Consider the following 27,718-nt stretch of genomic DNA (forward strand, 5'->3'; position numbering starts at 1 on the left):
AGAGCTGCTGAAGCCAGGCTGGCTAGTTGCTGCTAGAGTCACCATGTGGATGACTCTGCTTAACTGTTTTAAAAAAAAGCCTCTAAAAAAATTGCCCTCTGCAGGAGGAAGCGAGAGAACCACGTGCCTCCTCTTCATAAGGAATTTTTCGCCTTTTAACCCTTGCTTAACTCTGCTCAAGTGATCATAAAGATAGACTAAAGGAGGCATGTGGTTCTCTTGCCTCCTCCTGCAGTTAAGTACTAAGCAGTCATCCACTGTGACTCTGGCAGCAACTATCTCAGCCTTTTTCCTTTTAAATTTGTTTTTCTTTTCATGATGACAGTGGTGAGGCCCTGCCTCCCCTGCCTGCACGTCCCTGAACTATAGTTTAAATCTAATGCATAAATAAATATACCTAATGTATTCACTATTCTTATGCAGCTATGGTTAGATATAGGTAGCAAAATCAAATGGAACTTTATCCTATAATCTAAGACACCTACGGAGAATTTTTACTCAATGTAATTATGTGAAAAACATGCCAACAACACTAGAAATGAGTATCTGTAAGGAAATTAAATCTCCATTACAGGTAGTCCTTGACTAACAACCACAACTGAGCCCAGAATTTCTGTTGCTAAGTGAGATAGTTATTAAGTGAATTTTGCTGCATTTTACGAATTTTCTTGTCACAGTTGTTGAGTGAATCACTGCAGTTATTAAGTTAGTAGCATAGCTGTTAAATAAATTTGGCTCCCCATTGACATGTAGTAGGCTGTATTGGTATTATCATTTTCATCTTCTCATTTCTTCTCATTTCTCATCTTTCCTACTATCTTCTTCTATTAGTATCTTATGACTTATCACTTGTTCATTGTATCTTATGACTAATAATTGTAACTATGATTATGATCTATAATCTACCACTTTGCTGTTTGTATGTACAATGAGAGCTTATGCTCTGGAGAAAAAATCCTTCTGTGTCCAATCACACTTGGCTAAAAAAGAATAAAGAATAAGAATAAACAGAGTTGTATCATAAGTTATACTTGATATTCAAAGTTCATTGTCTTTGGATTTGAAAAGCTTCTAGTAATTTTCAAGCAAGAGCAGAAAAATATCACCTTCAGTTCTTAGCCCAATTACAGAAAACTGCAACTAAATTTATTTTAGTAGAAACAGACATATTGTGATACTAATTAAAAATTGCTCTTTATGCAGTTTCAATGTTATATATGTATAATGAATTCCTGCTGTTCTGCAAGTCTGAATGACCAAATTTGAGTTACTTTTAAAGAGACAAACCATTACCAAAACAACATATAACAGAAAACCCAATGAAGCAAACCTCAACACCTTTATTTCTAAAAAACAGGAGAAAGAAAACAAGAATTTTGCCACCAAAGCTGGTCAATATAGAAGTGTCTCGTTTAGAAGAAAGGAATCTGCTTGAATTATTGTGGTTGCAATTCAGAAGTGGTATTCAGCAGGTTCTGACCAGTTCTGGAAACTGGTAGTAGAAATTTTGAGTAATCCGGAGAACTGGTAAATACCACCTCTGATTGGCCCACCCCATCTATTCTCTGCCTCCCAAGTCCCAGATGATTGGGAGGAAATGGGGATTTTGCAGTAACCTTCCTCTGTCATGCCCATCAAGCCACGCCTACCAAGCCATGCCACACCAAAGAACCAGTAATAATTTTTTTTTTGAATCCCACTACTGTTGCAATTGGACCTATTTTTTTTCTAATAGATATCATTAATCAAAATTCCTAAATTCTTTTTATTGCCCAGTCTAGAATCCAAAGGCAGAATTTGACAGCCACTGCAGATGAATTCACACGCTGCTAAATTCATCAGATTAAATGACTTGATGGGCATTGAACACCTTCACTCATTCTGTATGTTTTTTTTACTGAGTAATTGCATTACACAAAACAAAACAGGGGTAGTATACTGCAGAAATATCAGCATAACATGTTCTATTCTATAATGCACATAACATGTATAATTAGCTTACATATGTTCCAGTTTTATAAAACCTAATGCCCATTGTGTCACTAATGAATAGATCTTTGAAAATTCTGTTTCATTAATTGAAGCTATTCCCATTTTATTTTTTCCTCTTTTATTGAGAAAACAAGGGGGGGATCTGAAAATGTGTTATCTTTAAAAAAATCTTACAATAGAAGCACAGAATCTACATAGTCAGTATGTACATACACATATAACCATATGTAGCCCTCTCTCTCTTTCATCCATCCATCCATCCATCTATCTACATATAACACACACACACACACACACACACACACACACACACACATGAATGTGTATATATACAATTACCTTATTTGAAATGAAATGTGCTAAAACACACACATATACATATACATTCATATATATATATATATGTATGTATATGTATATGTATATGTATATGTATATGTATATGTATATGTATGTGTTTTAGCACATTTCATTTCAAATAAGGTAATTTTATTTCTTGGTTATTAGGAGATGGTGTTTACTTTCTCACAGATTGTGGTGTGTGACTTACCATGTCTAAATTGGAGAAAACATTCATTGTCATTGTTCTAAAGCTACACCCATAATCTTGTTCCTATAAAATGGAAAGTTGGGTAACATTTAAATTTATGAAAATATGCAAGATGGTGTAAAAGCGGCAATTGTAAATCTCTTTTTTCAAACTGGTAATGCAATGCACTAAGGGCTGGCAGGAAGAAAGAAAGAAAAGAATCAAAGCTATTGTGAAGGTAAGTTCTGCATTTATACCATAATATTCAGAATAATTAATAAATTAATTGAAGCATATAATATGCCAACGGAAAATATTAACATTATCTACACTAAGAATAGAACAGAACCGAATTTCCTTTTAAATGAAGGAATAGTCCCAGAAAGATGCTTGTTATTTAAAGTCCATTTTTTGATATTCAAAAGTTCAAATCTAGAGTATGAAATTCTCAGAGAGTCACAACTTAAAATATCAAAATTAACAGAGAGCATTTCATCGAGGCTGCCCTTGCTGGCGTTACCACAGGTAGAAACATGATAATGCCTAATATTCAAATTGTAATCGATGAAAGTCATATGTTTTGGATTATACTGCATATGATATCCTGGAAATCATTGCTTGCACTTCTGTATTTTGAAAGTGTAAATATGCAGTTATAGATGAAAAATATTTGAGCTTGTGGGTATTCAAAAGTTGTGAGCCTCTATGGCAGAGATGGTGAACCTTTTTTGGCTCATGTGCCATGGGGGGGGAGTACAGGGGAGTTGTGCGTGGGTGTGCCCACCCATAATGCAACATGCGACCCCCAGTGTGCATGTGTGTATGAGAGGCTCTCCACCCACTTTTCGATGCTTTTTTCACCCTCCCCAGGCTCCAAAGGCTTTATAGGGGCCCAAGGAGGGTGAAAACAGCCTCCCCCCCCCTCCGGAGCCTTCAGGGACCTTCAGGAGGCTTCCCTGAAGCCTCCAAAGGGCAAAAAACAACCCTATGAGCAAACCAGAAGTCACTTCTGGTTTACTCAGAGGGTTGGTTTAAACCCTCCGGAGGTTTCAGGGACTTTCAGGAGGCTTGCCTGAAGCCTCCGGAGGACTAAAAAGGACCCTACAAGCAAACCGGATGTGTTTGAAAAAGTTTGAAAAAATGAAAAAGGTCTTCTGCAGTCACGACCTAAGCCTAAGACTAAAAATCAGGCTTATCAGATGCTACATCTTTTCTATCCTGCTCTACGCAGTGGAGAGCCATTTGAAGAGACTAGAAGCATTAGAAATGTGGATTTACAGGCGACTTTATGTATAAGTTGGGGCGACAAAATCAGAAAAGAGGAGTGATAAGCTGCCTGGAAAAGCCAACATAAATCATCAAAGCCATAAAAAAGGAAAAGTTAGACTATTTTGGATATGTGATGTGATACGGCATATTTCACTTAATCCTCCAAGGAAAGATTGAAGGCAAATGAGGTCCAGGCAGAAGAAGAAAATCATGGCTTCAAAATCTAAGGGACTGGTTTGGATAAAACTCAACAGCACTTTTTCGTGCGGCTGTTGACAAAAATAGGATTGCCAACATGATCACCAATATAGGTTGATGGCTATGGCACAACAAGAAGAAGAATATATGTACAAACTGAAGAATTGGTCCAGCGTAATACAATATACTTTTAGATCAAACTGCCATATACAATAATGTATATGTTTAAAATACCATACATGAATATTAAGATGATTAAAGGAGCTGGCTAAAACAACTTGCAATTTACATTTTGTGATTGTATTTTTTTTCTCTGATACTTCTAGAGTCAACTTAACTTTATATTAAAAACATATAGAAGAATCGAAGAATTACTACAGTACTCTTTTCATCCATCATTTTATTTCTAAACTTGCATTATTTTGGCCTTTTCATTTTGCACAGCATGAAAGAAATTTGGGGTTTAAAGGAAGATTGTCAGGATCCCAAAGCACACATATATATTGAAGCCTACAAAATGGCGGCTTTTGTGGGAAACTGCTAAAAATGTTACTCACACAACCACCAGCCATCTGCTCACTAAAACAATCTGCATCAAAAACTCAGATGGCAACGGCAATATTTTGTTTGAGAAAGTAATGAAGAAACATATTTTCAGCACCAGCTCTATGCTTTTCTTTTAAATTGAACTGCTTATTTTCTCACTTTTTTAAAAAAAAAAATGTCAGGACATGAATTTCCATGAATTTCTTTCTTTTCTTTTTTAGTGACACATTCATTTAAGAACGCAGCATGGCTACTTTAGCAGAACAGCAGCTACGATTATTAAGGATCACACTACGCTTTCCCATGTTAAACATTCAGTCCCAATATACTTAGATCAGGGGTGTCAAACTCGATTTCATTGAGGGCCGCATCAATCTTGTATTTGACATCAGTGGGGCAGGGGGCATGGGCGTGGCCAGCTTGATATCACTTGTGTCAGGGGCACTTGTAGTGGGCCAAGTGCTCTGACAGCGAAAACGGGCTCCCAAGATCCATGTTCAGCTGTGACTGTCTCCACCAACTCTCTGCCGGTGAAAACAGAGCTCAGGAGGGCCAAATGCAGCTATTTGTGAGCTTGTATTTGACATGGGTAGGGTGGGCATAGCCAGCTTGACATCACTCGAGTGGCCCGAGTGCTCTGATAGCGGAAATGGGTTCCCAAGATCCGTTTTTGGCTGTGACTATCTCCTGCAATCCTCTGCGGTGAAAATGGAGCGCAGGAGGGCCACACAAGCTCTGTTTTTGCTGTCAGAGGCACTGTGGATGGGTCATTGCTGTTTCCAGAGCAGCCCATTGGGCCAGATCTAAGTACCCCATGGGCCAGATATGGCCTACAGGCCTTGAGTTTGACTTCCCCTGACTTAGATCCTCTTCAAGATCACCAATCTCTGCAGCCCAAAAACATAAATATAATGAATAATGTCAGATATTATTAATAATATAAGTTCCAAAAAAAAGGGGGACAGCCTTTGCTTGCTTTCTCATTTATCACCATCCAAATAGTATGCTGCATGAACATTCATTCTGATTTGTTTTCCAAACATGGGGGAAATAATTATTTAAATAAAGAGCAAGTATCAGATGCAGTTCATTAAAAAACCCAACTTGTATGCAATTACTATTCATTGAATGGTTTTATTACCAGTAGCTCTTTATCTAGCCTTAAACAATGATATATATATATAGCATTTGTGCTGATAAATAAATAAAGGGAGACTAGTATAGATGTACTTCAAGCTATTTAGCTCTCATCAGCTAGCTATACCCTTACTGGGAATCAAACCTGTGCTGTATTGCATCTTAGGCAGATGTGTTAACCACTAAGCTACAGAGTTATACTCCTTATCAGCCAAGCCAGGGTGAAAGGTATCTGGTGGTTAACACATCTGCCTAAGATGCAATACAGCACAGGTTCGATTCCCAGTAAGGGTATGGCTAGCTGATGAGAGCTAAATAGCTTGAAATAGATCTATACTAGTCTCCCTTTATTTATTTATCAGCACAAATACAACAAATGTAACAAAAAGACAACAGTAAAAGTATTGGGTTTCTGTCTGGATGGTCTCTTGTGACAAGCCGAAGGACAGAGAATGGAAGTAGTGATCTTCCTCCCATATTTGGGCATACTGGGGGTTGTAAACTATATACATACGTACGTATATATGTTTAAAGTCACAACCCCTGGTTTGCCCCAATTATGGGAGGAAGCTAACTGCTTCCATTATCTGTCTATCGGCTCGTCACAAGAGTCCATCACAACAGAAACCCAATATTTTTACTGTTGCCTTTGTTACACAAATACAACATATGCATGTATATATACATACATACATACATACACACACACACACACACACACACACACACACACACACACACACACACACATATTCATTCTTAAGAGTCAGTAGAAAAAGTCACATGATTCTCATTTAGTAATAACTGCAGGATCATTCACAATGGGAAAGTTTCCAAAAAAAAGAGAGAGAGATTTCTGCTTTTCTTGGCATGAATATTTATCAAGCAAAGCAAAAGAATGTGTTGCTTCTCTGCAAATAAGAAATGTATTCAGAAAGCATAAAAAAAGAGGAAAAAGCAAGCTGGATTGGAACAAAGAACCCAGGTCAGAAGCTGAAGTAATCACTTCTGTTGCTGCCACATGTAGAAGGGAAAGAAGCCTTTTTTACAACCATCAATTAACCTTCCTCTGCAACCACCTAAATTACAAAACCCAATTTAAAGACTGCATCTAGAATAACATCAGGATACATACAGAAGATGGTCACAACAATCTCCCAGAATATCACTCTACAGTTCCTATTACAGGGGTGAAATGCTACCAGTTTGGACCAGTTTGCCTGAACCGGTAGTAAAAAATGCTACCAGTTAGGGAGAACTGGTATTTCCGATGATCAGATGTGACACGCAATTTATATTAGTTAGAAAGCAGGATTTCTAAATCTAAATCGTGTGGCACAGTGGATTCCCCCCCTTGATGTACTACTTACCTTTGCAAATGCACTCAGTAGAAGGCTCCGCCCACTCATTCAGAGATCATCACATCCATTTTTGATGCTCTGCACATGTGCGGAAGGTCCTGTGCATGCATGGAGGTGGCATGTGCAAGCGGAGCAAGCGTGCACACACACGTGCACTCACATTTTCAAACCAGTAGGGAAGGTAAATAGATTTCATGTGATGCCTCTCTTATCTGCACAAATTAGCAAATTTTCTAGTACCAATTCTGGTTTTGAATCAAGGAATTACCTTCAATCAGCTTCATTAGCTTCCTAATAAGTGTAACAGAAAATCCTGTGAAGTACATATATTCTTGACTTATGACCATAACAGAGGCTAGAATTTATGTTGTTAAGCAAGGCAGTTGTCCAGTGGGTAATGTCCAATTTTACAACCTTTTTGCCACGGTTGTTAAGCATATCACTACAGTTGTTAAGTGAATCATGAAGCCTTTAATTAAATCCGACTTTTCACATTGACTTTGGTTGCCAGAAGCCGACTGGAAAACTTTTGAATGATGATCGCATGACCCTAGGATGCCACAATCATTGTAATACATGCTGGATGCCAAGCAACCAAATTTTGATCATGTGACTATGGGGATGCTGCATTGGTTATAAGACTGATTTTAAGTTACATTTCTCAGTGCTGTTATAACTTTTCATTGCCATTCATTGGTTGTACGTTGAAGAGTACCTCTAGATAGTTTCTTCATAAAAGTGATGTGGGTAGACAACAAAGGACCTTCTAAAGATAAAGTTGCTTTAATGAACTTTCTTTAAACAAATTATCTCTCCAGGGTTAAAGGGAGAGGGACAGGAGGAAGGAAGGAAGGAAGGAAGGAAGGAAGGAAGGAAGGAAGGAAGGAAGGAAGGAAGGAAGGAATGATTTTAAACTGGCTGCTTGACATAATAACAGGAGAAACTGAAAAGTAATATCACTGATTGTTTATGATTAATAAATGACTCACAGTAGCATTATTTATTTAATATTTATGTATTTAATGGAAATTTGAGGCTAGATCCTTGACAACTTTGAAAGATTATAAATAAATACAATACCTATAATAATAATAAAAATATTCTGACCATAACTATAAACCAACTATAGCAAAATGGCTGTTATAAATCTTTAATAATTTCTCAAAGAATAAAGGTGGAAGCCACAAAATTTGACATGTTTCCTGGGTCCTAAAAGATGATATTCCTTACATGATGGGACTCATCGTGCACCCACCCTTCTTGCCCTTACTGTGTGGGCAGAAAGAACTAGAGATATATGCTACATCAGACAGCCATGTCCTACTTAAAGGTGATAACCAGTGCTTTGAATTGCACCCAGAAGCCAACTGGTTGCCACTGAAACTACTATAAATTCTAGGTGATCCTCAAGAAATGCCCCATATATAGTACATTGTAGTCCAATTATGAGATGACCAAAGCATACGCAATTGTCTGAATGGTCTCTCAGCACAGGAAAGATTGCAAAAGGTGCATTGTATGTACTTCCGCAAAGACTCTCTTGGCCATAGCTGCTGCCTGCTCTTCAAGCAGGAGATGGGAACTGTTGAATATTGAATATGCAAATACCAGCTGCAACCTGATTGGCTGGTCATTTTGACAGTTGGTCTGAGTGCTAGTATAAATACCCTGACCGTTCAGGGAAGGTTCGAATCGCTGTCATCTCTGTCTTAATAAAGGTCTGTCTTGCATCCATGGCTCCTGCGTGTCTTTCCCTCACAAACACAAGTTACAATACTGGCGACGAGGATGGGATATGCGATTCCCGCAGAGCCTAAGACAGAAGCGAGGGAACAACATCAGCCAACGTGAATGCAGAAAAAATTTCTGTTCTTTACTCCATTGAGGGCCTGTCAGAGCCGCCGCCTTGGCCAGCAAGCGTCAGCAGTAGTAACACCCGCCGTGGGCCTCCGGTTTTAGCCAACCTGAGTAAGCAATCAGGCATGGCCTCCATCCGTCCGAGGGACGGGCTTTCTATGCTTAACCTCGACTGGAGCCGCCGCCGCTACTCAGGGACGAGCTATGGACCGCGACGGCTAAACCGCGCATGGGGCCGCTGCCTGCCTGCTGCCAGCTGTTCCTACGGCACTCTCAGCATTACATGGCCGTCGAGAGGCCCAAGGAACCAACCGACGCGTTCAACAAACCGCCTCGTTCCAACTGCCACTCCAACTGCCGCGTTCAGAAAACCGCCTCGTTCTCCAAGCTGCCACCTAACATGCACTGGCTACGCTCGCTTAGCCTGTCTAAATTTGAAGGGGCTCAGCCTGCATAAATTTGAAGAGCCGAAGCTTTCATCAGTAACCGAAGTTTCCACCAGTAACCGTTTTTAGCGCATCTGAAGTCTGCCCTCTGGTAGCAGCCGCTCGACCGATCCCTGCTAACAACCGCACAGCCTCTGCAACACTAGCACCCTCACTACATACACCAGACTGTCCTCTACACCATGAGCATGCCCTACACCTGTGCAATCCGCTTTGCCTCCGTCTACAGCTCCGCCGCTAGCCTCTCCAAAGCCTAGTTCTGCGCCGCTTCTTCCAAAAGAGCACTCGAGGAGCCCAGGACGACTGAAGCTCTCTCTACGCGGCCACCGCTTGCCTCTCGACCCAGCGAGAGCCGTCCAAGACTTTAAAAAAACCCAACGAGAGCCTCCCTAAAACCCAACGAGAGCCTCCCCCACCGCAAAGACCCCAAAAGACCTGATTTCTGTCCTTGTTCCCAATTTTCGCTACGTAGGACTCACCAGCAATCCAGCAACAACGACACATGCGCAGAACTGGGGGGAAGGAGAGAGTTTGAATATGCAAATACCAGCTGCGCTGATTGGCTGGTCATTTGGTCTTTAGAACTGGGGGGAAGGAGTGTTGAATATTGAATATGCAAATACCAGCTGCGACCTGATTGGCTGGTCATTTTGACAGTTGGTCTGAGTGCTAGTATAAATACCCTGACCGTTCAGGGAATGTTCGAATCGCTGTCATCTCTGTCTTAATAAAGGTCTGTCTTGCATCCATGGCTCCTGCGTGTCTTTCCCTCACAAACACAAGTTACAATAGGAACAGTGGTGGGATCCTGCCGGTTTAACAACCGGTTCAGTGATCATGCGTGTCAGCAGTTTTAACAAAACTCACCTTCCACGATATTTCTGGGGAATAACACAGCTGAGGCATGGCAATACGCTCTGCCACGTGAATCAGCTGAAAGGTTATAGGTAAGTAAGGTGCAGGGGCAGGGAAACCTGATCACCTGAATGAACCAGTTCATTCCCCAGCTGATTGTCGGAACTACCAGTTCACCCATACTGGTCCGAATGGCTGAATCCCATCCCTGGAGCAGTTCGGCTGAACTGATAGCGGTTTGGTGGCCTGGGTCGCTGAAACCGGTAGTGACCCAGGCCTGCCATGCCCCCGAACTGGTTACCCACTGCCATCTTGTTTTTCATGGCTTTCAATTTTAATTGCACTCTACATCAAGCACGCACATGCATATGAGTAAACCAGCAGTAGTGCCTGCCAGAATCCAGCCCCTTCCCTGGATGGGGGTCCAAAAGGATCACCAGATTCACAAGGTTTCAATTGGGGAAGTGCAACATATACTCTGTATATCTCATGTTTCTAAATTGCCTTAGAGTCAACTGAGGAGGCATAGAAGATGCAAGGTATTTAGACAGTGTAGATAACTATCCCCAGATACACCCAGAAAATACCAAGACATATAATTTAGACTATAGAGCAAAATATGTTTCTACCTTCTGTGTTATTCCATTGGCATTAACTTGTTGGCATTAGAACTGTTTTTTTTCCCTTCTATTATAATATTCAGCAAAAGACCATTCTGAATCTTAAAAACAATTTCCTACTTTATCCTTGAATGTATCTCTTTTTTTTAACATAGAAGATTTCCTCTAGCAAAGTGACCCAGTTGCAAGATCCTTCAAAGATCGTAACATTCCCAAAGGCTTCTTTCTTTCTGCTTGAGCATTTTTGTTAGGTAAGGCCTGTTAGATAATGAGTACTTTCTGTCCTGAGCTATTTGACTTCCTGCCCAGCTTTGCAAGTCTTTAGCCACTTCTAGCTTTCAATTAGCTACAAAATGCTTAGACTCTCCTCTCCCAACTCATCCAGCCAAGCTGAGCGGAAATGGTTTGTGTTAAAAGCAAATAAAAACATGGAGCATGGAATGTGTGCACAGTATGCCTACACATATGGACTATGTATGACTCTATTGTTTTCCAGTGTCCTTCTTTTGCTAATGCTACTCAGTGCAGTTTTACATTTTTTACCAGGATCGAACAGCAAGTAAGGGGTAGACAGATAGTTCTATGCAGAGATTGTAATCTGCTGGTTCACCAGAACCAGTAGCAGAAATCACAGGTTGCCCTGCCCACCCTCCCAAGCTCTACGCCATTTCATTTAGGCACTTTTTTAGCCAAAACACATGCATGGAATGCTGAGTGCATGTGCAGATGGGGCACCGGTAGGGAAGGTACCATATTTTTTAGCCTATACGACATACCGGTGTATAAGACGCACCAAGATTTTTTTTTTAAAAAAAGGAACGCTTCACAAATTTGCGTGTCATCCTTGCGCAGGAGCCATGCTAATCTTCTCTGTATCGTTCCAATTTTAGTATATGTGCTGCCGAAGCGAGCACAAGACGCACCAAGATTTTGAAGAGTAAGAAAAAAAGTTTTTGTCCCCCCTGACCCCCAGGAGCATGCTGCAGGCTTCAGCAGGGCTGGGGGAGACAAAAATGTCCCTGTTGTTGCAAAAAACCCGGGCCATTTTTCACAAAAACAGGGACATTTTTGCCTTCCTCCAGCCCTGCTGAAACCTGCAGAGTGCTTCTGGGGGCTGGGGAAAGACAAAAATGTCTTCGTTTTTGCAAAAAATGGGCTATTTTTTGAAAAAAAAATGGGATATGGGAGCAGGGCTTCGAGAGGCCAAAAATGGCTGTATTAGGTGTATAAGACCCACCAACATTTCTACGCTCTTTTAGTGGAGGAAGAGGTGTGTCTCATACTCTGAAAAATATAGTAAGTGAATACCAACACTGGTTCTGAGAATTATTCCATTTCAGATCTGTTAAAGATCAACACTCTGCTGACATCTGCCTAGGACTTGGGACTAAGCAAAGTAAAACCCAGCTATGAGTGACATCATTCCATCCCCAAGGTTTGCTTTTTAACATGTTACACATAGGATTGGATTGTTTGGGACACTTTGCATTGTACCACAAGATAGCTGATTATATCGAATCTGAAAGCCAACATTTTAAAGCAATCCTTAGCATAAAAAGTTATGGTTGCTTTACATTCTAGTTAACTAAAAAAAAATCCTCTATTTCTTTTTGTCCCATTCTTGAAGGAATTTGAAATCTTTCTAATTACTTAAAATATACTGATTCTAATTCCAGCCAGATCATGATGCTATAAAGCACTGCACACCAGAATAACTAGACACAAGGACAGTTTTTCCCCGAATGCCATCACTCTGCTTAACAACTAAACCCCACAACACTGTCAAATAATTTATTAAGACTGTATTACTATTATTCTTCTCTTCCTTGCTAGTATCTATCTCTTCCCACTTATGACTATAATCATATCGTTTGTATCTTTCAATTTATATTATTTTATTTGTTTGCTAGTATGATTTGATAGCTTATTAGTAACCTTGACTATCATCAAGTTGTTGTATATTTTTATTCCCGATGAATGTATTTTATTCATTTTATGTATACTGAGAACATCTGCACCAAAGACAAATTCCTTGAGTGTCCAATCACACATTCTATTCTATTCTATTCTATTCTATTCTATTCTATTCTATTCTATTCCATATATCACCCCATTAATGTAATGATATCTCTCTTAATTCCAGTTATGGTTTTGTGTTTGTTTAGTGCTAACTGGCTATACTTTTCCATGATAGAATTAGTTCATCAAATATAAGCAGTCCTTGTTTACTGACTGGTAAAAAATAATGTGACTAAACTAGACCTACAATATTACTATTGTTAACTGAACCACTGTGGTTAAATAAGACGTCATGTTCACTCCTACACTTATTATGCTTGTTGGAACCCTAACCCAAATAGAGATCACCTAACTTTGCAAACTTTCCCCCCAACTGTTTTGACTTTGAACAGTCACTAAGCAGGGCAGTCAATAAGCAAGGACTATCTATAGTCCATAGGCAGTTATAGTAAATTTCTTCCTGTGACTTAACACTTTCTAATTATTTAAGAAAACCTTAAACTATTAGCTTTTTGCATGCAGTATGCAATATAATTCAGAGGCCCAAAATGCAGCCTGTTTTTCTTTTTTTTTAAAAAAAAGTTTTTATTGTTTTTATTAAAGAAAAACACAAACAAAAATCATCTTTCATTACATCTTGTAGAAAGCGTATCCATTGGTTACAGGTACATTTTGTGCGTTTCTTCCACAATCACATATATTTCATTCAGTTTAAATTGTACATTTTAAAATTTATATATTTTACTATCACTATACCACCATTTTCATTTAATAAGAATTTAAGGACACAGCCACCTGCTGACATTTTTTTTCCCAATCTCAATGAATCTGCCGTATCTTTACATCTTTGTAACATATTCTAGAACAAAGTTGGTTAAAAAGATATCTAACATTCCCTCTCCCTTTCCCCGCCCCCAAACTCACAGATTAACGCTTCTGTCCATTTTACTTTTACTAATACAACACACCTGCTTGTATCATTAAATATTATCCATTAACATTTCTTGGTTATTATTGTAGTTAACTAAAAATTATTTACTATTTTTCTCACCTTTCCTCTCCACAGGCCCCCCAAAAAATTACCATTATAACCATCTCTAAACAGAAATGTATTAATAAGTGTTAACAAAATAACCATTTAAAATCTGAAACAATCTAAAAGATATTGACATTTCTAGTTAATAATCACCAAAAGTGTGCATTAACATTTCCTTCTTGTTATTATAGTTAAAAGAAGAAGAAAAACCAATTGTTTGCTATTTATATCACGTCTCCTCTCTTCTGATCCAAATTATTTATACCTTCATAACAAGATCTAAACAAAAAATTATAAGGTTTATAAGTCTTTTCGCCAAATCTCAATTTACAATTTGTGGCCCGGTTATTTATCCTAATTAAGGTTATCATTTCATTATTAATATCATAGTAAATTATATGTTAACGAATAAACATTCAATGATAAAAATGCAGCCTGTTTTTCTACCACTGGAGCAGGGATATCAAACTTGTGTCGACACATGTTGTATTGTGACTCTTTTACCCATCATTAAAATGGGAGTGGGGGTGACCAGCACATGACACATCTGGACCACCGGCTGTGAGTTGGACACCCCTGCACTAGAGTTTTATTTCTTGAGCAGGGATTCTGGGAAATTTGATTTTAACTGAGAGGTCCTATGACCTGAAAAATCTTTTAACAAACTGATAGACAGCATAATTTGTTCAAAGTTGGTGCATGTTGTAATAGTAGCAGCATCTGAAAACAGTAAAGAGGAAAACTTCAATACTAACCAAGAGCGCTAGTAAATCCTAAAACTTGAACAGCGAAATAAGTAATTGTCAGACAGATAGCTCTTATTATTCTAAAACCTAAAATATTCAGTATTAGAAGAATGCTTCCATGATATAAAATACATTTGCTCTTCTAAATAATTCAAATGGTTGTAGGCTATACTGAAATCATGATTAAAAAACAAACAAACACCAATAGAATACACTGAGCAGTAAATCATAAGCAGCTGTGAATAACATGAATGTTTATAATTCTAGTAGTATGAAGTACTCTCTTTTTTGCAAGTAAAACATCTTAACCTAGAAACAGTGCTTGTACAATAAAACAGATTCCCTTCATTAATATCTCCATTGTAGCATTAAATTCATTATCGTAATACAAAACTAATTTCTAAAATAACAGGAAGGAGAAATGCAATCATCAGTAAGCAACCAAAAACAACTTTCATAATGAGTTTCAAATGTAGGCTTAACTAAAATTCCTTTCCTTTTTTAACTGGCTTTTTGTGACAAGTGAACTAAAAATTACTGTTACAAATTCCACTAATGTAAAGTTGTTTAAAAGCTCCGTTTGGATATTTACGACCAGGTCTCCTGGGTTTTTCTTGTTAATAAACTTGGATTCTGGGAGTTCAATAAATGTGTCCTTTTTTCCTTCTCTTTTCAAAAAAGGTCTTGACACAACTGAAAACTTCCTGGTTAATTAAAGTAGCTACATTTTCAGCTACATTTTCAGGATCAGTGCTAACGTTAGGGTAGGTTTGGAGAAACTCCAAATCCCACCCCCGGCTGGCCCCACCCACTCCACCCCAGCCCTCCCACCCCGCCCCTCCCAGGAGTCTCCACGCAGTCCATTATGCATGCGAGATAAGGGCAGGGCCACCGCGGAGGCTCAGGGAGGAGAAAAACAGGCCTCTTGGAAGTTCCGGAAGACCAGAAACAGGCCTGGGGAAGGCAAGCCCCCCCGCCGCCATGGTGCAGGAGGCTGACTAGGCTACACCCACAATGGCCACGCCTACCAAGCAACCGGGCAGACAACCCGTTGCTGAAATTTTTGAACTCCACCCCTGATCGATGCAAACAAGTACTTTAAAGCGACTGAGGTATTGATTCACCTGATGGTTTAATTTTTTAAGTCTTTCATATTTGACCAATCTCCCACTATTGTCAGAAACCCAGCATAGATGAACTAAGTATAAAGCTGTGTATTGAATAACAAGACTTCTTAATTTCAAAAAAAGACTAGACAGGATTAGTTCCAGTGTGCAAATATAAACTTGATATACCAGGCTGAAGAGAAAAAAACATTTTGTTTGAATCCCAAACAACAATTTGATAAATAACATTTAGGAAGCAACGTTGTTATTGTAAACCAAGCTTGCTAAAGCTAAATAGAATTCCCATAAGATAAGTAGGTATAATTGGATTCTAAATGGTAACATTAATTGTAAACTATTTCCACTGTGAAGAAGTAACAATGTGGATGAGCTGAAACATCCAACATAAAAATAAGCATATTTCTATGCAATATAGAATCCATTTAATCCATTTTAACATGATTGAAACTAAAATATTGTTACAGTTCTATACCAGCAGTAAATCTCTGGCTGATTTCTGCATAAGAGTTGTAATAGAAATATTGGGTTCCAGTGTATTTTTAATCCATTTAGCACTCATCTCTTGTGCTTGTCTCCAGTACATGAATAACAACCAGATATTCAAGGAATACAAACAGCTTGAATTTTTCATATTATTTTGTTTGTTTTTTTAAAGAAACTAGAATTCCAATAAATGACCATATTGCAACTGATTTTGAATGTATTAAAAAGTTTGGAAGCAATTCCTGTTCCTTTCTGGAAGGCTTTCTGCAAGATATTGTAGGAAGTTACCACCCACCTAGTCCTCATAGAGGAATGAAATATTTTAGGAAATATTAAAAAGGCAGAATATTATGTTTCCCTGGCTGAGAAAAGACAAAGCATGTTTTAAAGACAAAGTAGCTCCTTGCAGCTCCCTGCCCCCTACTTCAGCCCCAGGGTGGTGGGATTAAGATATGGCACTCAGGACATGATAGGATTAGCCCTCTACCCACCTAGCAACATAACTCACCACATGGCACCTGGGGAGGTTACATCACCCATCAAGATTCAACCAGGCCTCAGACACAAAAAGCCTACAAAGATACCTAACACCCACGCCCCCTGGGAGTCTGACAGCCAATGGGATACCTTTATTACACAGGAACAGGAAGCTCTAAGGAGGATGCCGCCTGGCTTGTTGCTAGCCACCAGGTCTTAAGTCGAGGACTTTCCGAATCCTCAACAAAATCTATCTCTATCCACTTCATGTGCTGTTTTTGCCCAGGACCTCAAACCATGTGATCCTGTCCACCATTAAACCATCTTTCCAAGCAGTCTTTTATGTTCCCAGTGTCGTTCTTCCCACTCGGAACTGAACCCAGATGGACAATTCTTCCAACAATTTAAAACAGAGGCTACCAGTCACATTTGAGATCAAGGATAGAAAGCTTGGCTTTGCAGTTCAACACATCAGCACCTGCAGGAATGTTGTGAAAGTAAGATGGCAGCCAAAAATCTTATGATCAAAGTCCTGTTCTTTTAATTTTTATAAGCATTCAAAACGAACGCAGGCATAAAAAAAGTAGTGCTTTGACTATATGGTCACACTCTCCATTTTATCTTCTTTGCCCTCTACAGATGCCACTGCTTCAACCCCTGTCACACCAACAGTCGCCATAGCCAATGTCAAGGAACTGTGCAAGTTACAGTCCAAAATACAAAATGGATGCATCAGTTATCTGCAGGGGTAGAACCTATCGGTTTAGCAACCGGCTTGCTTTGTGTGTGCTTTGTGCATGGGCGCGCCTCACATGCCAGACACAAGAAAACAGCTGAGGCATGACAATCCACTCTGGCACGCCTATCAACTGGGCTCAAAGAGGGAATAAAGGTGAGTATACTGCAGGGGCAGGCAGGCAAGCCCAGCTGAAAGTCGGAGTGAATCGGTTCACTCCCAGCTGATATTCGGAGCTACTAGTTTGCCTGAACCAGTCTGAACTGGTGGAATCCCACTCCTGGTTATCTGTAACCGAGGGGGGGGGGGGAATTGTAAATAATGAAAGCAGATATCCACTATTAATTTGCTTTTAATTTAGTGAATTTATTAATTGATTATATGCTATCAAGTTGTCTTTGACTCTTGATCACGTAGATTTTCTCCAGGACAATTTATCCTAATCTGTTCTTCCCACATCCCCCAATGGTGCTTTCATCATTGCTAATTGAGTCCATCAACCTTGCTGCTGCTCTTCTTTTTCCATCCACCTTTCCTAGGATTACAGCCTTTTCCAAAGAGGTGGGCTTTCATGCAATGTGTCCAAAGTTGGTGAGTAATTAAGTATATTAATTAAAAGTAAAAGCCTTAATATCTTTTTTGATACAATAGGAAGGCTGTTATAATAAATCTTTACACAATTAAACAGTACTTATAAGATTAGATCAGCAGGAAGGGAACATGGATTCTAAGTGTGACTAGCTACTGAAATTCATAGTGTAATAATAACAGTACGCAACAGCATAACTGTTATTATTAAGGAACTGCTGTTAAGTACTAACTAATATGTATGGGAGATGTTACAGCGAAGAAATTAGATCTCTTACTAGTGTTGAAATTAAATGTACAGTAATTAGGTCACATTGCTTAACTAAAAATAACTAGGTATCTAAAAATGTTTGAAAAGCAACCCATTTTAACAGAACATTTCCGATAGATTGTAATGGAACTTGCCCAGGGCTGTCAAACTCGGGACCTTTGGCCCAGATGTGTCACACGCTGGTCACGCCCACACCCAGTTTAGCAAAGGGGAAAGAAGTCCCGATAACACAAGTTTGGCAGCCCTGAACTTGACTATTTCAATTGCACGTCACAACAGTCTTTAAGGGGAACACCCCCCCTAAATAATCATATTCCTTGCTCTCCCCGATGCAAATGTTAAATAAATGGGAGAGTCATTAAAAGTAGCACCGGGGTGGAAGAGGCCTATACAGGTCTTCCATTGTTGCCTGCCACAAACCTCCCAAGGTCATTCCCAACCTGTGCTCCACTTCTTGCCCCTGAAGTATTTCAAGCTTCCTTCCCACTCAGTAAGCAAGGGGGGGGGGGGGAATAAGAGCTCATGGAGTCTGGAAACACCAGCAAAGAAGGGAAGATCCCACCCAAGGACTTGGAGGACTCAATCCTGTTCCAGGGCCCAAGAATCCTCAACTTATTCAGAGTTTCAATGGAAAGGAAGCTGGAGGCTTGTAAGCTCCAGCTGATTCCTAGCCCATGGCAACCACCTGATATCCATAGGCTGGATAAATGGCTATAGGGACCCAGCAGGGTAGGGTGGTGAGTGGGTGAGTGCTGCAGTATTCCTATAGCCGGTCATAAGAGCAAACGACTCTGGGGATTCTGCAGCCATTGTAATTTGTGAAACAGGGTTGCAAATAGCTTTTGGGGAATCAGTATTAACTTTGAATGGTTGTTAATGACCTGCCATATGTTAAGGACTACCTGTATTACTGGAATGTCGAAATTAATTGTTCTATAATAGCAACAGCAATACCAAGAACCCACAGTTCTTGGTTTCTAGCCTGGTGCATTTACACCAAATTGATTGTATTATTTCATTTAGAAAACAAAGAAATAAAAAGAATTTTTAGATAGGGAATGGGTGATACCTTATTTACTGGGAGTTTGTGTGTGTGTGTGTGTGTGTGTGATGTGGCTGCAAGAAAGGCAAATTAAAAAGAGCCGAGGTGGCGCAGTGGTTAGTGTGCAGTACTACAGGCCACTTTAGCTGACTGCGATCGGCAGTACAGTGGTTCAAAGCTCACTGGCTCAAGGTCGACTCAGCCTTCCATCCTTCCGAGGTGGATGAAATGAGGACCCAGACTGTGGGGGCAAGTTGCTGACTCAATTTGCTAAAAAAAATTGTAAACCGCTTAGAGAGGGCTGAAAGCCCTATGAAGCGGTATATAAGTCAAATAAATAAATAAATAAACAAACAAATAAATAAATAAATAAAACAATACAATTTTAGGCTTAAGGTTTATAATGTCCAAATCATGGGAAATAATAGCATCATGGTATTCTGCATTGTTACAATTCCATCTCAAAGACTGTCCAGTTCTGACACTGCACTTTTCCATAGAGAATGGTAGAGTTTCAGAGAAGAGCAACAAATATAGCAACAGCACTTAGAGTTATAAATCACTTTACAGCGATTTATAGCCCTCCCTAAGCAGTTTACAGAGGCAGCCTATTGCTCCCAACAATCTGGGTCCTCATTTTATCCACCTCGGAAGGATGGAAGGCTGAATCAACTCTGGGCCTGGTGAAATTCAATCTGCCAAATTGCAGGCAGCTGGCAGTCAGTAAGAAGCAGCCTGCAGTACTACATTCTAACTACGGCACCACCACAGCTCTTATAATGAAATACTGCTGGAAATTTTATTCCAAAATACATTTTATGGATAAGTGCAAAGGACCATTATTTTTATTAAACTTCCATCTTAACTGGTTTTTAGCCATACTGATTAATTCTTAATCCAATCCTCTTTATGCCAAAAGAAATTTGAAAATCAACAAAGTATTTCTAAAAATGCAGCTTAATTATCACTGTTTCTGTTTATAAAACAATTTATTTAAGGGAGAAATTTCTACAGAATGTGTCATACGATCACTTAGAATCACTATGATTTGTACAAGTAGTCCACAACTGAAAAAAATTCAATTTTCAGTGCCGCTATAACTTCAAACAGTCACTAAATGAACTGTTATAAGTGGAGACTGTTCTGATCTCATCTCAATTTTATTGTTGCTGTTGTTGTCCCTTTGGCTGTTTGAATCTATATGTACCACCGGTGATGTCCTTGAAATAATCTCAATCTATCAGAAAAGAATTTGCCTCGCTAAAAACCATTTGCTATCCAACAAGCAGGATAAAAATTGATGATTTAAAAAAAAAAAAAAATACGAGGTTTTTTTTAATTTAAAATGGATTTTTTTTAATCAATTTTTTTTTAATAAAATGCTTTTGGAGTAAAAATCTATCTAAATTTAAGATATACTCCTAATTTAGTTTATTCAGCAGCAAATGAAGCTTAGTTCTGCAGCATGCGGCTGTATATTCTGCTATACTGGGTCTGTCAGTGAGTCAACAGAAGGTCAGAGGAGGAGCTTCTGCGGGACAGAGATTGCAATTGTTCCTTAAAAATTATGATTTAAATCGAGTTCATTTAAATCAAGCCTTTTTACTAGTGATTTAAATCGGCTTGATTTAAATCAAATCCACCCTGTTAACAAGTGTCATTTTTATATTGATCTAACCTCAAACAGTGCAACACAGCCATGGTAATGGGTACCCTGTACCTTTAATGATAACCCCTCATATGAAAAAGTGTTGTTTTGTGCTTGGTCTTGGACCACAAATACATTTTGACTGATTTGGAAGTATACAACCTTTAGGAGACTGCAACTTGGAAATCTGCAGCAGAAAAATGGCTTAAAGATTTTCAAGACGGTAAAAAAAGAAAGAAAACACAAACTGAAATGATGTGTGTCAAAACAATTATTTTTAAAATGATGCCTTTTTATGTCTTAAAATGTAAAAAGACTGCTCATATTCCGTTGTATTAGAAATGTGCAGTGGTGAAAAAGGAACTGACTGTGAGGAATATTTTTGGCAAAAGCAACTCCACATTTCAAATATCTCCTCCAGGAATATATCAAAGAAGTATATTGTTTCATAAATATGAAAAAAACCACCTAAATCTGTTATAATTTCTGATAGTATAGTCTTTGTTAATATACTATAAATGCTGCCAAAGATACATAACAGGATTACCTGTATTTAGAGGCCCACATACAAAAATACCTCAATTAACCAGAAGAATGCAATAGCTCCATGGAAACAGCTCTTTAAAATTGTCTTCTGTACTTCCAGAAATTTCTTTATTTTCAAAGTATTTGCTTTTAAACAATCTACCTAAATATTCCTTTTTCGTACAGAGCAATTACAAAGAAAAATGTACCGTATATACTCGAGTATAAGCCGACCCGAATATAAGCCGAGGCACCTAATTTTACCCCACAAAGCTGGAAAAGTTATTGACTCGAGTATAAGCCTAGGGTGGGAAATGCAGCAGCTACGGTAAATTTAAAAAATAAAAAATCAGTGTTATTTGAAACTCAAAGTTATGTTTATTCAAGGGACCCGCTTAATTAAAGTGTTCTATAATATCAGTATGACTTATAATACTGCAAGTCTGCAATATTAAAATACTTGTATAGGGGATCCCCGGGATCCCCCGAAGAGATCAAATCACAACCAGTATGCCACCTTCTTGGTATATTGTTTTTATTTTCACTGAGTTTTTAAAAATGAGCATTATTTCATCCTTTTTTTCTTTATGTTTGATTGGTATCTGCAATTTGTGTTAATTCTGTTCATACATATAATATAAATGAAAAACCCAGCTCTCTTAAAAAATATTTTAAGTTCTTTCTGGTGCTCCCTTTTAGAATTGGCCAACTAATATTTCTGTTCACCCAACTAATGTCAGGCAGAGTTAACTGAAAAAGTAATTTTTCATGAAAGGACATTTTCCTAGGATTTTAATTGTTCTTACTGTCAGATTGCTCGTTATTTCCAGCTTGAGTCTCCTTCTGACAAGTTTCCATTGCTTCTTGTCCTGTCCTCAGGTGCTATTGCTGCCGCCGCCTCCTCCTCCTCCAACAGCACCAGCACATTTGCTGCCCAGCGCTGCGGCTGAGGTGAAGCCGCCAAAGCTCCCGCTGGCGCCCCCGCAGCGTTGGGCGGATATCCGGCAGTGCTGTTGGAGGAGGAGGAGGCGAACCAGCCTGCCATCGCCGGCCACTGCCAGCCCCGCCGCTCTTCCCGACCCCTTCCAAGCCCCACAGTCCAGCGGATGGAGCAGAAGCAGCTCCGGGGCTTCGCTGCTGCTCCCCGCATTTTCTGCACGGGGATCCCTTGGAGAGGGGATTCCAGCCTGCCATCGCCAGCCACCGCTAGCCCCGCCGCTCTTCCCACCCCCTTCCAAGCCCCACAGTCCAGCGGATGGAGCAGAAGCAGCTCCGGGGCTTCGCTGCTGCTCCCTGCATTTTCTGCACGGGGATCCCTTGGAGAGGGGATTCCAGCCTGCCATCGCCAGCCACCGCTAGCCCCGCCGCTCTTCCCACCCCCTTCCAAGCCCCACAGTCCAGCGGATGGAGCAGCGAAGCCCCGGAGCTGCTTCTGCTCCATCCGCTGGACTGTGGGGCTTGGAAGGGGTCGGGAAGAGCGGCGGGGCTAGCGGTGGCCGGCGATGGCAGGCTGGTTCGCCTCCTCCTCCTCCAACAGGCAACAGCACTGCCGGATCCAGTTGTAGACTCGAGTATAAGCCGAGGCGGCTTTTTTCAGCCCAAAAAGTGGGCTGAAAAACTCGGCTTATACTCGAGTATATACGGTATGTATTTTGAAGAACAACAGAGGATTATTTTGAGTTGCAAGCTGATTAGTTAAATAAAATCCAGAAAATAAAATAATTAAATTATTATCTCTGTATGAAAATCATTTGTCGGCAGTTCAGCGGTTCAAATCGCTGCGTAACAGAGTGAGCTCCTGTTACTTTTCCCAGCTTTTGCCAACCTAGCAGTTCGAAAGCATGTAAAAAAGTAGGGAGGTAACAGTGTTCTGTGCATCTTTGGCATTTGGTCATGCCAGCCACACGACCACGGAGACGTCATCGGACAGTGTTGGCTCTTCGGCTTTGAAATGGAGATGAGCACCATCCCCTAGAGTTAGGAATGACTAGCACATATGTGCAAGGGGAACCTTTACCTTTATGCACATCATTACCCTGCAAGTACCATGAATGTGGAAGAAAACCTATATTTTCTTAAGCATATTAATGATGTTTGACAATACAGTTAGTCCTTGGGCTACAACAGCAATTGTTATTGGAATTTCTATTGGTAAGCACAACAACATGTGACTGTATCACTTAACAATGGCAACCCCTCTAATTCCAGTTGCCTAGGGCTGTGTGGATCATTAAGTGGGAAGAGGTGGGAATGCCACCAAAGCAAGTTGGCATGTGTGAGAACTGCAGTTGAGAGCTGCTGGCAGGCAGGCTGGTGCCATGGGAAAGTGTGTGGGTGCTATAAGTAAGTGCTATGGCACATGATGACATCATGCAGATGACATAGGCAGGAGCTATGGACTTATGCAGCTTATGCATAAGGATCAGACATCAGATGTCACTGCACAATGTTAAAGTGATGGCACAATAATAGACCTCATCATCCTGACATTACTATGACTTGTGATAGATGCTACTGATCACAATTCCTTAAGATTTGAAAAAAAAAAATGTATAACCTCCCTTTCAAGTTTTGGCCATGTTGCTTTCCAACCAAAGAAAAAGCATTGGAATAAGAACTCAGGTTGAATCAATGTTACTGATATAGTTTATATGTTTTTCTAGGTGCATATGAAGTATGTTCTTGCTTTGTTGATCACATAATCTCTTTAAGAATCAAATTGATATTAGTGTTAGTTGCTTGCAGGACTTGCACTTTGAGAATTGGTTCATAGCATGAAGACTGCAGCTGCCTAGACTCACTACAAAAAAATAAGAGGCCAAAAATGGAAATAAGAGCAACTACCGTATATACTCGAGTATAGGCCGACCCGAATATAAGCCGAGGCACCTAATTTTACCACAAAAAACTGGAAAAGTTATTGACTCGAGTATAAGCCTAGGGTGGGAAATGCAGCAGCTACCGGTAAATTTCAAAAATAAAAATAGATACCAATAATGTTTTTGAATATTTATTTCAAAGAAAAACAGTAAACTAGCGGTGTATTCAATGAAATACTTCACTCACCTCATGATGCTGATGTCCCGCTGTGATGATGATGTCCCGTGCAGCCGCGGGAGCGATGTCCCGCCTCCTATGACACACGGCACAGTGATTCCTATCATTGGATCACTGTACCAGAGGAGGTGGACATCGCTATGTGGCTGCTTGCCATAACAAGGAGGAGGTGGGACATCGTTGCAGAGCGGCAGGAGGGGGAGGAAGGGGAATCGTAAGACAGCCCTGCATTACATTAGAACGTGAGGAGGGGGGATGGTGCGGTGCGCGCTGCGCGGCAAACTGACACAGAGGGAGGGGAAACTCACAGGGGCACTGGGCCATTCACGAGTGTCACCCAGCGGCATGGCCCCGCCCCCTTTTCTCCTCCATTTCGGGCAGATTTTTCACTGACTCGAGTATAAGCCGAGGCGGCTTTTTTCAGCCCAAAAAGTGGGCTGAAAAACTAGGCTTATACTCGAGTATATACAGTACTTCATTATCTCTTTTCCCTATAGAATAAAGTAAAATGTCTAAACAAGGAGAGGATTATATGGAATCCTGGAGTAAGTTCTACATCAAAACTGTGTGTCATTCCCAGGAATGTGTCTGCATATTTTGAAGGATCCCTATATTTCCCTTGTTAAATATTTTGTCTCCCTATCTGCTGCAAACATGTCTTTCTACATTTGCAGTCTTTTATATGCATCCTTGGTAAACATACTATGCAAGACTCTTTCAGCTCACCACAAAGAGTTGTGGAGAAAATAGGAGGGAATGAGTATTAGATATGCTTGCTCCCATGCCTTATATATAAAAAGGGCAGAATAGAAATATAATTACGAGAATAATAGCAGCTATATAACTTGAGTCTCTTGTTTTTTGCCAGAATGCAAACGATCAATTACTCACTGTAAATTACTAGTTTTGGACAAATAAATGATCATTTGGACATTATCCAGCTGTAGGTTATTTTTTGTTGAGTTATTTTTGTCATGACATATTGTTAAGAGGAGAAAATGGGATTAATACAGGGAGGGTAAAAGCCAAGAAAAGTGACTGCAAATGGTAGTAGCAACACCCCTTCTTACTGCTGAGAAAACACAACATAATAGTCAATTAAAAAGGGGGACTTATAAAGGCAATTAAAGTCATATTAAAATCAACTTAAACACTGTTTAGGTAAAGACAATGGTCTTGGCCCTTTTCCTAAAAACAGGAAAAGCATGGATCTAATGCAATGCTTAAAAGAACATTATAATGTGTGGACTTCCAGAATTCCTCAATCCCGCATAAAGGCCTCTGGCTAAGGAGCAATGAAGCCAATTTCATTACATGAAATTGATATAACTTTATAATCACAGGCATTCAAATGAATTAAGAACTGAAATCTTATGTAATTAAATGTATAAGCTTTAACTTACTTTAAAAAGTCTTTTGTTCCTTTTTTGTCCACTACTAATATTAAAAAATCAAGTCTAAAAGGTTTCACCCATCATAGATTTGCCATGAGTGATTGTTGCAATGTTCTTGTGATTGTAACGCGGGTAGATATATTTGAAGAGGTATCTGTTAACAATCAATCTCAATAGGCTTAATCCTATCCCATTTGGCAGGGGGGAAAATACAAGTCAAATCACCGGGCATGATTAGTGTGGGAAACTTAATTGTCATACTTTCTTTGCTGACAAGGTTCTTTACAAAATATAAGGTATGGGTCTGCTGTATTTCTGAAGTTGGGGTGGGAGGGAAGTGTTACCCATAAATAAGGGCTGCCAATGAGAAGGATTGTTATGTGCTCCATGATCCATGTAACTAATGAGGAGATGGGAGAAAATTTTCAGAAAACCCAATTTCTATAACCCAATTTCTGTGGTACCTATAATCCTCAATTTATTACCACAATTGAGCCCAAACTTTTGTTGCCAAGCCAGACAGTCAAGTGAGTTTTGCCCCATTTTACGACCTTTCTTGCCACACTTAAACCACACAGTTGTTCAGTTAGCAACGTAGTTGTTCAGTAAATTTGGCTTCCCTATTGACTGCTTGTCAGAAGACAGCACAAGGTGATCACATGATGTGGATATGAAAGGGGCCTCCCTTGGCATCCCCTGGGTACTGGTAATGTCACCGGCTAATCCTTTCAACCTTAAATATGAATGGGAACGGGATCTCTATCCTATCTACAGACTGACCATCCGAAATTACAATGGGACTGAACGAAGGGTTGTATGTGTCCCTCCTGAAATTCCAACCTTTGCAGGGCACAAATATTTGGCACTTGGCAGTTTACATACCACCCTTATGACTGCATTGCATTGGAAGTCCCTATACCAGTGATGGCTAATATTTTTGTTGTCGAGTGCCAAAAGCATGTGCATGTGCACGCTATAGCACACCTGTGTGCCCTCACCCATAGTGCAATGCATGTGCGACCCCCCCCACACTTGCATCCCCCCATTCGTGTGTGTGACTTCCTTGTGCTCCCCTTCCATCTCCCGCGCATGTGCCTCACCTCCTCTTCTATTTTTTGCCTATAGGTAGGTGCAGGAGGCCACAAAGGTTCCTTTGTGTTTCTTTCTCTGCCTGTTATGCAACTGCCAGCTATACCCTCTCTGAACTATTTGTTCCCTAGGCAGAATCTCTTCCCCTGTCTCTCAACAAGATCTTTTTCACATATCATTGGGTGCTCCAATGACTTCGCTTGTAGATGGTTGCAAATTATGATCACATGACCACAGTCACAATTATGAGGTTCAGTTATAACTACTTGTTCAGTGCAGTTGTAAATTCAAAAGGTCACATTTTCCATTATTAAATACAATTTTGTTTTTACAAAATGATTCAATGTGAGCTACCATTAACAAGTGATTGCGAAATGAGCACCAGTGCAACTAAGCATAGCTAAAGGTTTTTAACTTATAGTTATACCTGACTTCATGGTAATATATACAAAGAGTAATTCATCAGTGTTAGATTTTTACAAAGGCAAGGATATAATACCTGGAGGAGGAGAATTATTTTGATTCCCCCCCCTCCTTCCCTTGGAGTATTTTCTAGGTTATTTCTTCCAAAGCTTTCTAATGAAACATCTGGAAAACCGCCAGGGAAAAATCCTATAAAATATCTGTTGTTTAGGAATCAGTTAAGTACTTTAAAGTACTTTAAAACAAA

At 39.7% G+C, this 27,718-nt stretch overlaps 1 protein-coding gene and 1 non-coding gene across 2 annotated transcripts in view; both read right to left on the reverse strand.

Moving 5' to 3' along the window:
* The window catches only part of TAFA5 (TAFA chemokine like family member 5), a 182,287-nt gene that overhangs the window by 52,760 nt on the left and 101,809 nt on the right, over positions 1 to 27,718 (reverse strand). The window lies entirely within an intron of this gene.
* Positions 11,618 to 11,724, reverse strand: LOC116511920. Its single transcript, XR_004255792.1, has one exon. It is a non-coding gene; the product is annotated as a U6 spliceosomal RNA (small nuclear RNA).

This window comes from Thamnophis elegans, chromosome 7 (genome assembly GCF_009769535.1).
Source record: "Thamnophis elegans isolate rThaEle1 chromosome 7, rThaEle1.pri, whole genome shotgun sequence".
Lineage (NCBI taxonomy): Eukaryota > Metazoa > Chordata > Lepidosauria > Squamata > Colubridae > Thamnophis > Thamnophis elegans.